Below are 14,911 nucleotides of genomic sequence, written 5' to 3' on the forward strand. Positions count from 1 at the left end.
TGTGACCCTGAGAGGACAGTATATGAAGCTATTAGAGTGAAGCTCAAAGTTTACTGGAGACCTTAGGAACTTAGAGAGGCCAGGAATGAGGAATGTCTGAGGAACACAACAGAAAGTGAACAGAGCCTGCCCAAGAGAGAAGCCATGGGGACTTCGACAGGCAGTGCCATAGGGGAAGGGCTGCCCAAGTCATTTGAAGTGCACATCTTTGTCCCAGGTGCAAGACATAGAGCTACCGGATTTAATGTTTGCATTGCTTGGTTTCTGTCTTGTTTTGGTCCCATTCTGGTCTTTAATGGTGATGCTAATGCAGCAGTATATCTCACTCATGCCTTCCTTTGCTCTCATTCACCTGTTGAAGTCTCCCTTTATTCTCAGTTTGATGTTAGCTACTTCCACAGAGAAGTTTTGCTGATCCTCCAGAATAGATTACACCTCTTCCACCCTACCTACTCCTATTCTTTTCACACATGATAAGATATGAATTATTTGTTTACTGTCTGTCTCACACTAGAGGGAATGATTTAGTGAAAGTATTTTGCATATTATTGTATCCCCCTTCCATAGCACAGAGGTCAGCAATTTATGGTCTATGGGTCTAATCAAGCTTAGTCTGTTTTTATAAATATATTTGTATTGGCACACAGCCACATTAATTTGTTTATATATCATTAATGACTGCTTTCTTTTTTTATTTATTTTTATGACTGTTTTCTTACTACAATAGCAGAATTCAGTACTGTAGCTGCAACAGAACTCATGTGGCCCAGAAATCTTACAAAATATTTGCTATGTGGCTTTTATGGAAAAAGGTTGCCAACCCTGGCTATCTCATAGATAATCAGCAGATATCTGCTTCATAAATAAACATATATAATTAATTATGTTTTATTTACACAGCAACTCGTTGTTATCAAATACCATTCCAAGGGTCTTACAAATATTGACTTATTTATTCCTCAAAACAACTCAATAAGATAGGTGGTATTATTATTTCCATGTTATAGATAGAGGAAGCCATTGGGAAACAGAGAGGTTTTGTATCTTGCCCAGGATCACAAAGCTTGAGGCCCCAAGTCTATGCTATTTGATGGAAACAGACTACGGATGTGACCCAGTGTTCTGGTGTTCTAATGAGAAAATTGCTGAGTGGTTCTAGGAGGGTAAAGGATGTGGTCAAAGCAGCAGAAAGAGGTAAATTAGTTTAATTCCACATAGCCCCCAGGACTTGCTTGATGCCAAGAAGATGCTAAAAAAAATACAAATAAGCAAAGTGTCATTATGCTCTTCCTAAATCTAATGAAATTAAGCATTTTTTCCTCTAAAATCAAGCTATGGTTATCATCTCCCTACCTGTGACTAACTGATTAAAGTTTTCAGTTCAGAGTCTGAGCCAGTTTGTTTGACTCTTGTGCAGTAAATATTCTACTTCTCTTCTGTAGTCAACTATCTTCCAATACCTCCCACCATGGAACAAGGCAACAATACATGATCGGTTCCATGCAACTATGTCCTTTTCCTGAAGAAACAAATAACCCATGAACTACAGTTGTGATATTATACATTTCCTCTTGCTGTCTCTGCAACTGCCTCGACTATATCTTCAATTGCTAGTAGGGAAGAGTGGTAAATGCCATCAAATATGGTTATAGCTCCAAGGTCCCTTCCTGACCCACCAGTGTAGTCCTTGCTGTTGATTTGGCTTCTTTGTATATGTTAGAGGCAACCAGTTTATTTGTTAGACTTGGGAGATCTAGTGGGGTGTCAGCAGAAGCAGATAGTTGAGCAAGCTCTAAGAGAGACCAAGAGAGCCTGTTTTCCATTTCTTTACAGGACCAGTAGAGTTTCACCATACTATATCCATAATGAGGGCCCGGGCTGGAAATGTGAGTTGACCTTGGGGTAAGACCAACCTGGAGACTTCTGAGCTTAAAGCCAAAGGCAATCTGAAAGTCATTAATCAGATGAAAAGTTGAACATGAAAACCAGATAGATAGTCCAACTGAAATGCCAATTGCTATAGGCAGACCACAGGGACAGAATCTGGGCTCTGCTAATCTGGTAAGAAAACCAATCGCAGACCAGAACAAGAAGACAGAGACAGAGACAGAGCCAATGAAGCAATAAGTATTCCCTACACTCTTGAGATAGGGTTGCAGGATTTTGTTTTATTTGCTCATTTGTTGGTTTTCAGTATGAAGAATTGAATACAAAGTCTTTGCTCTGAACTACATCTTCAACTATATTTTTAAAAAATATTTATTTTGAAACAGGATCATGCTAATTTGCTAAGTTGCCCTGGCTGGACTCAAACTTGTGACTCTTCTTCCTTAGCATCCTAGGGTGCTTGGATTACAGGAGTACTGTATTATGACTGGCTACAGAAATTTCTTAATGGATGACTTGGCTTTGACCTTGAGAAAGGATGACCTCCTCCAACACCACCTCTAAAGGCAGTCTAGAGGAGTGGTTATAAGCATAGACTCTGCCATCAGAATATAAATCCCAACTGCCATCCTAAGTCAACAATTAGTCCTGCTTATTTGTCTTGTGGCTAGTTATTTAACCCATTAAACCTCAGCTTCTACATCTTTAAAGGAAAATAACTGTTCAGTTGGCAAAATAAGTAGAAGAATGTGGTAAGTGCTCAGCACACATAAGCAATAAATCTTTTCTAGTATTATTTTTTAAATGCCATGAAATTGTCTCAAAGAAAAAACATAAGCCAGCTTCAGACAAAACCTGAATATTGCCCACTCCCCAACTTGAAATCCATAGGCATGTACCCTGAAGAGGAAGCAAGAATGGTGTCACTGCTGCAGCAGTTCCTATGGCTGGCTCTGCAAAGGCCACTACTGCTCAGCTCAGACCAGCTAACAGCAGGGATGTAGGCAAGTAAGCTCATTCTTTGCTCACATCTTTCAGAGGGAATTTTCTCTTTCCTGACAACCTTTTTTGTCTCAGATGAGCAGGTCCTGCTAATCTTATTTTAGGAAAAGAAAAGCTGCTGACTCAGTTACAAAAATGTAAGTGTTGGGGACGAGTTGCTTGATTCCATCAGTGGGAGATATAGACACAAAGGTAAGATGTGGATTTGGAAGCCCTGTAATTTCAGAGTGATATGAGACTGGTTAGCAGGGAAATTCTCCACTGTCATTTACTACAGGCATCTTGGGTTTTTTGTTTTAGTTTTTGTTTTTTTCAGAGCACTTTGGCCAGTGTTTCTCAAAGTATATTTCACTTACCACTTGCATCAGAACCTACTGAAGCACTACCTAATGCTGCACATTGTGGACCCCTGAACTTTGATTCATTTAGCTCAGCCATCTGCATTTTGAATTGGCTACCAAATGTATTGTTATCCTGTTTTATAGTTTAATTTTTGAACCAATAACACACTCACATGGCACAAAACTTTAAAAATATAAAAATATATAAAACACAAAATAGTATACCATGTAAGTATCTTTCATATCTCTGTCCTTAAATGCATAATTCCTACCTTAACTCCACCCCTACTTGCCATGCAAGTCCAGGTAACCATTATTACTTATTTCTTGTGAATTCCTTCAGTCTCTTTATCAGATACAAAGGAAAGTTATATATAATGTATATCTATAATACATGTATATAGTATAGGATATTTTATATCATTGCATATAATTATAAATGTAGAATTTCTTAATACAAAATTTATCCATATATCACTTTCTCCAAATTAACACATTTTACACACTTCTCTGTAGTTTAAAAAAACAATGTAATTTAACAGTCTTTCCCTATCTATCATAGATAATTTTTTACTAGTTTTCATGGCTATATAGTATTCTGTTGTATCGATATATATATATAGAGAGAGATGTTAATCAGTTTTTTATGGGCTTGTGGGTAATTCCAATGATCTAGTAATATAATCAATCAATGTAATGAATTACCTTGTATGTTTCATCTTGAAAATGTAGGATAAATTTCCAAATGAAAATAGCTTCTCTAGTTTATTCTGTTGCACATTGGATCTTAGGAAACACTGACTTCAGAGTTGCTGGTGTGATGGGACTAATTTACTTTTTTTTTTGAGACAGGGTCTCAGGTGGGTATTTAGCTCAGTGGTTTTAGCTCTTGCCTCATAAGTGGCAAGGGCCCAAGTTTGATCCCCAGTACCAAAAAAATAAAAATAAAAAAGAGAGAGAGATAGGGTCTCCCTATGTCATCCTGGATGGCCTTGGAGGACATACCTGCAGTGACCCTTAGAAATCTTTCTTGTTTTACAGATGAAGATGTCTAGCATGAGACAGAGGCAAGGATTTTGCTCAGGGTTTCCATACATGTTGGTAATAGAGATAAAACTGGAGTTCAGGTCTCCTTACTCACAGGCCAATGTTTTTCTGCTTGTTATTATCACAAACAAACAAGTGTGGAGTGTCCTGTGCAGCATACTGTGGTCTCTGACTGAAACTGATAGGTCACACACTAAATATCAAATCTCTGAAGTCACGGAGTGGTAGATTTTTACAAGGTATCAGAATTAAACTGTTTTATAAATTACTGTAAGCCTTTGTTGACCTCCTTCTACAAAATGGAGAAAGGCCAATGGTTCCCTCCATATCTAATTCACTGTAAACTCTGGTTAACTAAAAACCTTTGCATCTCTGTGTGTCTTCTTTAACAGGCTTCATGGGGGAAAGATGATGTAGCTAGTGATTTGTTACTGAAGACCAAACTTGTAAGGAGAGTGGTTTGGGGTTGGAAAATACCAACAGAGGCTCTGTTTTTATTTCACAGATTTATTTCACAATGTAGAGAAAACCTCCTTGAGCAATTTGGGATCTTTCACAAGGAATAAGTGATACCTCAAAACCCCTCATCCCCAAATCTCATCCTCAACATTAGAAATTTGATTTTTCTTTTATGAACTCTATGAGATGCATGCTGTCGCTGTCAAGTTTTGTTCATCATGGAGGTATCCAAGCAATCTTCATCAATATTACAGAATTTTTGTAACAACATCAATACTTTTCTCACTGTCTTAACCAGAGAAAGGAATGATTTTTGTTTTGTTTTTAACCAAGTTAATTGTTCTGTGAAGTCTTGCGGGAAAAAAGAGGAGACAGTTTGTCTATTACCACTATTTCTGATCTCAGTTTAAAAGGAACAAGTTATCCTAGTTGAAGAATTCTGGACAGGCATTAAGGGACCCTGGGATTTTGAACTGCGGGGGCTTTGTGCACCCGCCAGAGAAGATGCCTTTGTTATCCCATTATCAGCCACTTTACAGTTCTAATTTTGATGAAAATGAGACAATTGTTAAGTGGAGTGCTCCTGACTCAACAGCTTAATTAACCATAGCCATAACAGCCTCCTCCTTGTCTGGTCAGCAATCATTTGTCTCCTGAGAGAGGGGGAAGGGAGAGAGCTTTCAGATAGTAGCAGGTAAAATTAGCTGAAGGAAATTAAGTTTTAAGGTTTTTTTCTTTAGCCTTGAAGCATATATAGCCTAATGGAATCAGAGAGCTTACAGCTAGGAGCCCTTCACTTCCCACCTCCATTTCCAAGCAAAAGAATGAACTAGGATTTCATCAGTCTTACAGCAGTTAGCCAAGAACTGTTGGACTGTCGAAAGCATCTAATGACTTTGCCTTAGGGCTTACAGAATTCTAGGCCAGTCTTTCTCAAAGTACAGGCCTTGGGACACATCTACCAGAATTACTTGTTTTAAAATTTTTCAGCTCAGACTACTGAATTAAAATCTCGGGCAGTGGGGATCCATGAATCCACATTTTCTTCAAGTTTACTGGGTAAATCTGTTGTACCCTAAAAGACAAGAACTTCTAACCTTACTATGAAGAGACTCTGGTTGTTCCTACTTTGTATTCTGCCAGGAGCCATTCTTCATAATTTTGGGGAAAAATTATCTCATAATTAAATTATGATTAGGACTGTCTGAGTTGCTATGGCATGCAGAAACATAACCCCGTTTTGCCTCTGGTCACAGCTTAGGTCTCAATGATCTGTGATGCTAGGTCTCTCAAGGGCAAGATTACATCAGCTGAAGACATTCTGGTTCTTTGAGAACTGAGAAGCAATTTTTTTAAAGAAAGGATAAAGGTTGCACCTGGGAAGGGACAAATTCCTTATCAACTTAACTCATCCCACCTACAGTTGTAAAAATATTTTTTCTCATCTCACTTTCTTCATCAACCATTAACCTAAGTTCTTCACCAGCATAAAATCCTCCTCATCACAGGATTACCACGGCCCTGTGAGTCACCTGATACTCCCTCTGATTATTGTAGGAGCCCAATAAATAGTGGCTAGCTCAGAGTGTCTTTGTCTTTATTCACTCTGAGGCACTGACCTCCCAGCCCCCCATATACTTTGAAATTATGCAGGTCTCTATTATCTTTCTTTAGCCCCTGTTGTCTACCTTTCTAGGGAGTTGGAGGATGGATCAACCTAATACTATGCTCAAGTAGGTTCCAATATTGTAGGCACATGTAAACACAATGTTGGTGGCAGAACATGTTTACTTAGCATTTACCATATGTGAGGCACTGCATTAAGTGTTTTGAACATTATTTTAACACATCCAATTCTTGCATTTTCCAAATAAAGTGGAAGATATTATCTGTATCTTACTGACCGCTTAAGATTTTAGAGAAGTGAAGGAAAATCAGCTAGTAAGTGGCAGAGGTGGAATTCAAATCTACCTTCATCTATTTACCAGGGCTCTGATCTGAGCTGAGCTTACTATATTCCAATAGTCATTCTAAAACTGGTTGTAACAGGATTTACTAGTTCTTAGGGGAAACCTCATGAAGTGGTAAGGAGAGGAGTTATCACACTATGGATGAACAGAGTGAATCTGTAGAAACATTTTGTAATTGGACTGTTAAAAAGCCAAATCCTCGGACCAAGCAAGTAGCTCAGAGGTGCTGCATCTGCCTGGCAAGTGCAAGGTCCTGAGTTTGACCCCTAGTACTGCCCCCCAATCAAATCCTCTTTCTCTGTCCTGATATACCATCTTTGGCATTCACTCACACTTGTTGAAAGTAATCTGGCTCCTCTGCTTACTTGAGCTTTCAGCATTCTTGACAATATTTGTTTGTGTCAATGCTCTATTACAAATGAGTTCATTCAAAACATGCTTTCCACGTAACAAATATTTGATGTGTTAGATGATTGTGGTACAAGTACAAACCTTGCCAACTCGATGTTTACTTTAGCTAAGTATTCAAACTCTATACTCACTGCTGGATATTTGTATATTTATGCTTAATCCCAGAGAATGCAATTAAAGAGTTATTGTTATTAAACAAATTGGGTACTACACTTTTGCAGTGCAACAGGTTGCTTCATAATATGATTGCTTTTTAAAAATATCCATCACTGCAGTACACTAGTATGCTGGCCTTCAAGGAACCATAGATCTGCTTTTAGAAACTTGTCTGCCTAGAAACAAGAACATGTTGAGTAGGATATTTTTAGAAAGAGCATTTAATGTTGACCTTTAATGATACCTAGTATATAAATAAAGAGGATATCCTCCCCTGGTAGCAACAGACTAGGAAACCTTAAACCTTAATTAAATGTGTAGTCTTGGACAAGTCCTTTCTTCTTCCCAGGTTCTCAATTGAAATGTGACCTTGCACTAAATGACAGAGAAAGACCTTTTCAACCTTTAAATATTTAGGCAAAACACTCAAAGTAGATAAGCTTCCAGAACCATCTTCCTACTTGTTGTCTATTAGTTATATGCTTCATTGCTCTTATAATAAGAGACAAAAAATTAGCCAGCTGTGGTGGTGAAAGCCTATAATCTCACCATTCTGAGAGGCTGAGGCAGGAAGATCAATAGTTCAAGCCCACCATGGGCAATATACCAACTTAGCAAGATACTGTTTCCAAAAAAAAATCCTATCATCTTTTATTTTGTTCTCTAAGTGATTTATACTTTGGGTTTCTCATATAAGACAAACCATGTAATATTTAATCTTTTATGACTAATTTATTTCACTTAACATTATTGTCTTAAGGTACAACCATTTTCCTACAAATAACTAAATTTTATCCTTTATGGCAGAATAGTACTGCATTGTGTCTAAACACCACATATTCTTTATCTATATATTTGTTGATGGATATATAAGTCACTTGCAAGATCTACCTATTTTTATTTGTGTTGCTGTAAACATGGGTATGCATGTATCACTGTAAAACACTGTCTTTATCTCTGTCAGGAAGATACCTAGAAAGGGAATAGTAAAAGGCCTAGGGACTGCAGCTCAGTTTGAAGGCTTTGGGATCAATCTTCAGTACCACTAAAAAGTCCCAAACTATCTTGGATAAATAGAAGATAATTTTTCACTTAATAATTCAGGTAAGGAGGGGAGGAGGGGGTGAAGGGGGGCAGGGACAAGGGGAAAAAATGGGAACCAAGACCTGTCATGTAACGGTACAAGATCCCAGTGATGAATGCAACTGTACTGTATACCTAAAACGAGCCAATAAACTCAATAAGAGAGAAAAAAAATAATTCAAGTAAGTAGTCCAGGGATGGTATGGAGGTTTGAGGATGTTAAGAGAATAGATTCCTTCCAACTTGTTGGTCCCTACCTTGTCAACATTTCAAGAGGGGTTAGAATGGGTAGTGAGAAACACACTTCCTTTTTTAAAGGCACAATTTAGAAGTTATACATATCACATTTACTTAAATTCTTTTGGCCAGGACATAGTCACATGGCCACTTCTAGCTGCAAAGAATGTTGGGAAATGAAGTCTGTAGCTATGCTCACACCTGCAGGTAAATTTCCTGTTACTATAGGAAAACACAAGAATAGGTATTTTGGGGAGTGAAATCAATTCATCTATTTTCCCCTCAAGGACTCCAGCTTATTGACTTGCTCCTTACTTGCTGTACCAAGCAAGAAGGGTCTTGATGAAAGGAGTAGGACAAATTTTCATGGCCCAGTATGGAATGGGTCAGTAGGTGGGTTAAAGAGGACTTTTGCTTCTAGAGTGGCAGAATATCTGTCCTACAAACTGCTGTCATCTTTGAAGTCTGATGAGGCTGCTGGTTCTGCAACGTTGCAATGAATTCTATCTTCTTGCTGAACTCAAACTGCAGGCATTATTTCCAGGGTACTGGAAAAAACTGGTTACCGATTTTCTTTTTTGTTTATCTATATGTATCAGCTTACATATTTTTTATTTGGTGTGAGTATTACACAAAATGTAGATTTTTGGTATCAGATCAGTGTAAATCTAAGCAATCTTAACAACTCTGAGGTTCAAATTCTTCACTCCTTAAAATGCAATCAAACCTAATTCAAGGAACAATTATAAGGATTATGTCAGTCAGGACCTTTGAAAACACCCAAATATCACACATATTAGGTACCCAATAAATATTCTTTTTATTAATACAAAAAATATAATGGATTTTTATTAAGTGTACATTATATATGTGCCAAGCACTGTGCTAGCTTCTACATAAATTGCCAGTTTGCAAACAAAGTATGTAGGAGTCATAAAAAAGCTGAAAGATCTACTTAATTAGGACTTTGTGAATGAATGCAGATTACTACTTTCACTTAACAGAGAACAGAAATGTGCTTTGTATCTGGCACAGGCCTTGAATGGATGAGAGTTCCTTCCAGGAGAGAGCAAAGCAGTGTCCCCAATTTGGTGACAGTTTCCATTTCTTTCTTCCTGCACAAAAATTCAGTTCATTGAATTTCCTTGATTTTCGATATATCATCTGTCACCTCTGTTGGGAGGACATCTGGTATCTCAGAACTATGTCTTAAATGTTTGTAGCATTCTCCCTCTCTGAATCATGCTAACTCTGAGAGTAATAGTAATTTACATACCAGCCAGCCACTTATTGGCTGAGTGAGTGACATTGGGTAAATAACTTCCACATTCTGAGCCTCAATTTCCTCATTTGTGAAATGAATATTTATATATTTTTAAATAAATTTTATTTTATTTTATTTCTTTCCACCCTCAAGTCCTCTCCCCTCCTTATGTACAGAAGCTTTGTTTCCATTTTTCCTTTTATTTTCCCTTTTTTCTTGTCCCATCCTTTCTTTCTCGCTCCACCTTTGTTCCCCTTCCCATTTGAACATTTTCCTCCCATTTTCTAACATTCTTTATACATTTCAGTCCTTATTGAAATGAATGTATTAACAACATTTACTTAATAGGGTTATTTGTAAGATTCAATGAGGTAATAACTTCAAAGTTCTTAGCATGGTGCCTGGCATTTAGTAATCAATAAATTCTCTCTATTTTAATTTTGGATTAATTCATTCACTCCACAGTTATTAAGTGCTCAGAGTATACTAGGTTCTATGCCTTCCAAAACATTTACAATCTCCCTGGGAAGACAAAAAAATATATATCCTATGAAATGTTAAGTAGAAAGCTGAATGTCACCCATGACAAAGAAAACATAGGGTCAGGGGAGAAGAGATCATTGTGGACCAAAGCAGTGCTTCTAGTATTTTCCTGGTTTGGTTCTTACTTCCTTCAAATCCCAGAGCTGGCTTTGGATCAGTTTGAAAACCAATGGACTCTATTAAATGAATTTAGTTAGATAGAGGGAAAGGGATAATTTGAGCAAAAGCTGTGGACCTATATCACCCAGTAATGAAAAAACAGCATGCTGGCACAGGTTGAAGAAGGCTTGAAATAGTCACACAGAATTTGATCTTGATTGTTTTAGGTTGGAGTTTCCTAATACCATGTATCAGAATTACAGAGAATTCCCCAGGTTAGTCACCCTGAGCTGCAAACAGCCTATTTTTCTATTTCTTGCTGTTATATAAATATTATCATTTGCTGTGTGCAAAAGAAAGTACTACTTAAATTCCCAAAATCCATATTGTTGAGTAAGAATTTTCAAGCATGCCCCACAGTGGGAGAAAATTAAAGATACCTGTACTAGGGTGTGGAAAGTTGCCTAATCTCCAGGTCACACAGAAGGTCCAAATCCTGTCTGGCTCTGCCTTTGCTCCACTCCTCATACCCAAAGCGCCAATACTATTCTCTCCACTCTTGGTAAACCATTACTGATGACAGAAAGGAAAAACAAAACTCAATGCCCACCCACCCAAGTCAGCCCTGTGGGAAAAGTCTTTGAAGATAGGATCACAGCCTGTGCATCTGGAATGAACTAGAAGGCTATATAATATTTTGCTGAACATACTTTCTTTATCCTTGACCCTAGGTAAAGGGACCCCAGGGTTTCATATCAAGGGTTTTATATTTTATCAAATAAAATACATATTTGATTTCTGCTTGGTTGAGGACTAGTGGGCTTTCCAGAATTTTTTCTCTATAACTCTCTTTTTCTTCTCTGAATTATCAAAGTTCTTGAATATATGCAGCAGAAATCAACTGCTAATCTAATCAAACAGAACAAACCTCAAAAGAATTTATTGAAAGTATATCATGCGTGAAGGGGCTTCCCGAATCAAGTGGAAACTGGAAGGCAAGGCTTGGAAGATGATATGTACCAAGGGTTCCTACGACCCACTGGGAAGCCCTTCTTCTATAACCTTCTTCTAGCAGGAATAGTCTGATTGAGGCACCCTGCCTTGAGGCTGTATATTATCAAAACCACAGCTAGACACTAATCATTCCTATCTCACTGTCAGTGGTACTAGATTCACAGTTCCAAGAGAGGAGATATATCTTTCCACTTCCGAGTGCTGTGTCCCACAATATTTCACATCTTGAGAGATCACCTCAAATAGGAAGAAGAGTAGTGGCCTGCAAACAAACCAACGAGCAAAGCAACAGTCTTTATAACCTCTCACGTAGTGTTTTTCAAACTCCAGGTTATGTCACATTATTGCATATGATAAAATATGACTTAGTTGTGAGGTTAATTTTGTGGTGTCTAATTAGCCTTTAATTTTAATTTTCATAGCTTTATTGAGGTAAAATTGACAATTTCAAATAAAATGCAAAACTTGTTTTATGTTCACACTTGTAAAGTCATTAAGAAAAGAAGGAACATATAAATCACACGCACACACACACACACACACACACGTGCACGCACACAGAGCCAAATTTCATCAAGTTTCTTTGTGATCCTCTCTTCTGCCCTACTCTGCCTTCTAAGTTATCCCTCTGCCTTCTGACACAATAGATTAACTGACACCGGTACTATTTCATGTAAATGGAACCATATAGTACGTTTTTATATACATCCTTTCACTCATCATAATTATTTTGAGTTTCACCGTGGTTGTACGTTTCAATAGTTTATTCTTTTTGCTGATGAATTGTAATGCATTGTATGGATGTTTCACATGTTGCCAAGCCATCTATCTGCTGAGGATATTTAGGTTGTGGGATGGTCAGTTTTATGTATCAAACTTAATGAGACTATAGCCCCCAATTATTCCATTAAATGTAAATCTAGATATTGCACTGAAAGTATTTTGTGGGTATGATTAATGTTCACAATCAGTTGACCTTAAGTAAAGACATTAGTCTATATTATCTGGGTGGGCCTGACCCAATCAGTTGATGGGGAAAGGGAAGTGGGAGGGATAGGGGAAAGGAAGGAAGGAAATGCAATTAATATGAGAAAATGAAAAAAATTGAAACAAAGTCTTTGTACATAGGGAGGGAGGGGTTCAAGGGAGTGCAGGGGGATGGGGAAAAATAAAAACCGAGTGATTATATAAAGGTACAAATTTACAACAACGAATGTGATTATACTGTATAATGTAAATGTACCAATAAAATAAAATAAAAAAATAAAAAATAAAGACCATCAGGGCAGAGCTGAACTATCCCTGAAGGGGAAATAAATCCCACAGTTTCAGCCTGTCCTTCTTAATGGACAACTCTATTGGGTTTTTCGTTTGGCTTTGTTTGGCTTGCTTTGGTTTTGAGTTTTTGAGACTGGGTATCACTGTAATTCAGGCTGACCATGAACTCACTATGTAGTCTAGTCTGGCATCGAACTCATGGCAATCCTCCTGCCTCAACCTCCTGAGTGCTACAATTATAGGCATGTGCCACTCTGCCCATCTCAACGCGATTACCCATTTGGTCCCACAATTACCTAAATCCATTCCTTGTAATAAATCGCTTAATACAGTATATATTTCTTACTAGCTCTGTTTCTCTGGGTGAAACCTAATGCAGGTGGTTTCTAGCTTTTAGCTATTATAAACAAAACTCATACAAATCTCTGTTGTACAAGTCTTTATATTGATATATGTCTCTTTTCTTGTGGATACTTTAGAGTTTAATGGCTGAATCATACAGTCGGTCTATGTTTTAAGTCTTTAAGATTTTATTAAAGTATTTTCCAAATTAATTTAGATTTTACACTTTCACCAGCAGTGTATAAATTCTCCATTTTTCCCACATCGTCACCAACAATTGATATCGTCAGTCTGTTTAATTTTAGACATTGTAATATTTGAAGAGTAATATCTCATTGTGATTTAATTTGAATTCTCTTAAATAATATTAATGTCAAATATGTTTTCATGTACTTATTTTCCAAATGTATATTCCCTTTGCTAAAGTTTCTCCTTAAATCCTTTCCCCATTTTAAAACCTGGGTTATTTATTTTCTTATTATTGAATTTGAGAGATTCTATGTTCTCTAGACACATGTACCTTATCAGCTATGCAATATTTAAATATTTCCCCCTTATGTATAGATTGTTTTTCCTTTTTTAACAGTGTCTTCAGAAAAACAGAAGTTTTAAATTTTGGTGAAAACAAATTTATCATTTTTTTTTCTCTTGTGAATCATGCTTTGGGTGTCACATCTTAAGAAATCTTTGACAAATCCAAGGTTAAAAATATTTTCTCCTATGTTGTCTTCAGTAACTTTTACAGTTTTAGGTTTTATATTTAAATCTATGATCCATTTTGTGTACGTTTTTATATAGAGTGTGGGATATAGACTAAAGTTCATTTGTGTGAATTTGGATAGTCAGTGTTTCTAGCATCATTTGTTGAAAGGACTACATTTTGCCCATTGAACTGCCTTTATACCTTTGTCGAAATCAGTTGTATGGACTGCATATGGTAGCACATACCTGTAATTCCAGCACTTATGAGGTAAGGCAGGAGGACTACCATGGGTTTGAGGCCAGCCTAGGCTACTTAGTGAGTTCAAGTCCAGCCTGAATTACATAACAAAACCCTGTCTTAAAAACAATTAACAGAAAAAAACAGTAGTATATAAACTTGTAGGTCTATTTCTGGTCTCTCTATTCTGTGTCAGTGATCTATTTGCCCATCTTTATGGAAGTAACACACTGTCTTGATTAATGTAGGTTTAAAATAAGCCTTGAAGTGAGATAGTGCTACTCTTCACCTTTTTTTCAATGTAATTATGGCTTTTCTAGATTATTTGCATTTCCATATAATTTTTGGAATCATATTATTAAATTCCATCAAAAACTTTTGATTTTCTTATGAGAATTATATTAAATTTACATAGAAATCTGAAGACAACATGGCCTCTTAACAGTATTGAGTCTTCTAGCCCTTAAATATGGTATAATTATGATTTAATTAGATATTTTTAATTCCTCTCCCTAACATTTCATAGTTTTCAGTATACAGGCCTTGCATATCTCGTCATATTTATTGCTAAGTATTTCATATTTTTATATTATTATAAATTCTATTAAGTTGAAATTTCTGATTATTGAGTACTAGTATATAGAAATAAATTTTTTCTATGTAGAAAAATATCTTTTAACTTTGCTGAACCCACTTATACTGGTAACTCCTTTGATGATTCCATCAGATTTTTTAAGTAAATTTTTGTTATCTGCCATTAAAAACAGTTTTACTATGTGAAAAGGAAGAAAAGGGCTAAAGGTGTAGGTAAAGTGGGAAGAGTAGGGGAAAGGTAATA

The sequence above is a fragment of the Fukomys damarensis genome, unplaced genomic scaffold (genome assembly GCF_012274545.1).
Source record: "Fukomys damarensis isolate Sample0158 unplaced genomic scaffold, DMR_v1.0_HiC HiC_scaffold_39, whole genome shotgun sequence".
Classification (NCBI taxonomy): domain Eukaryota; kingdom Metazoa; phylum Chordata; class Mammalia; order Rodentia; family Bathyergidae; genus Fukomys; species Fukomys damarensis.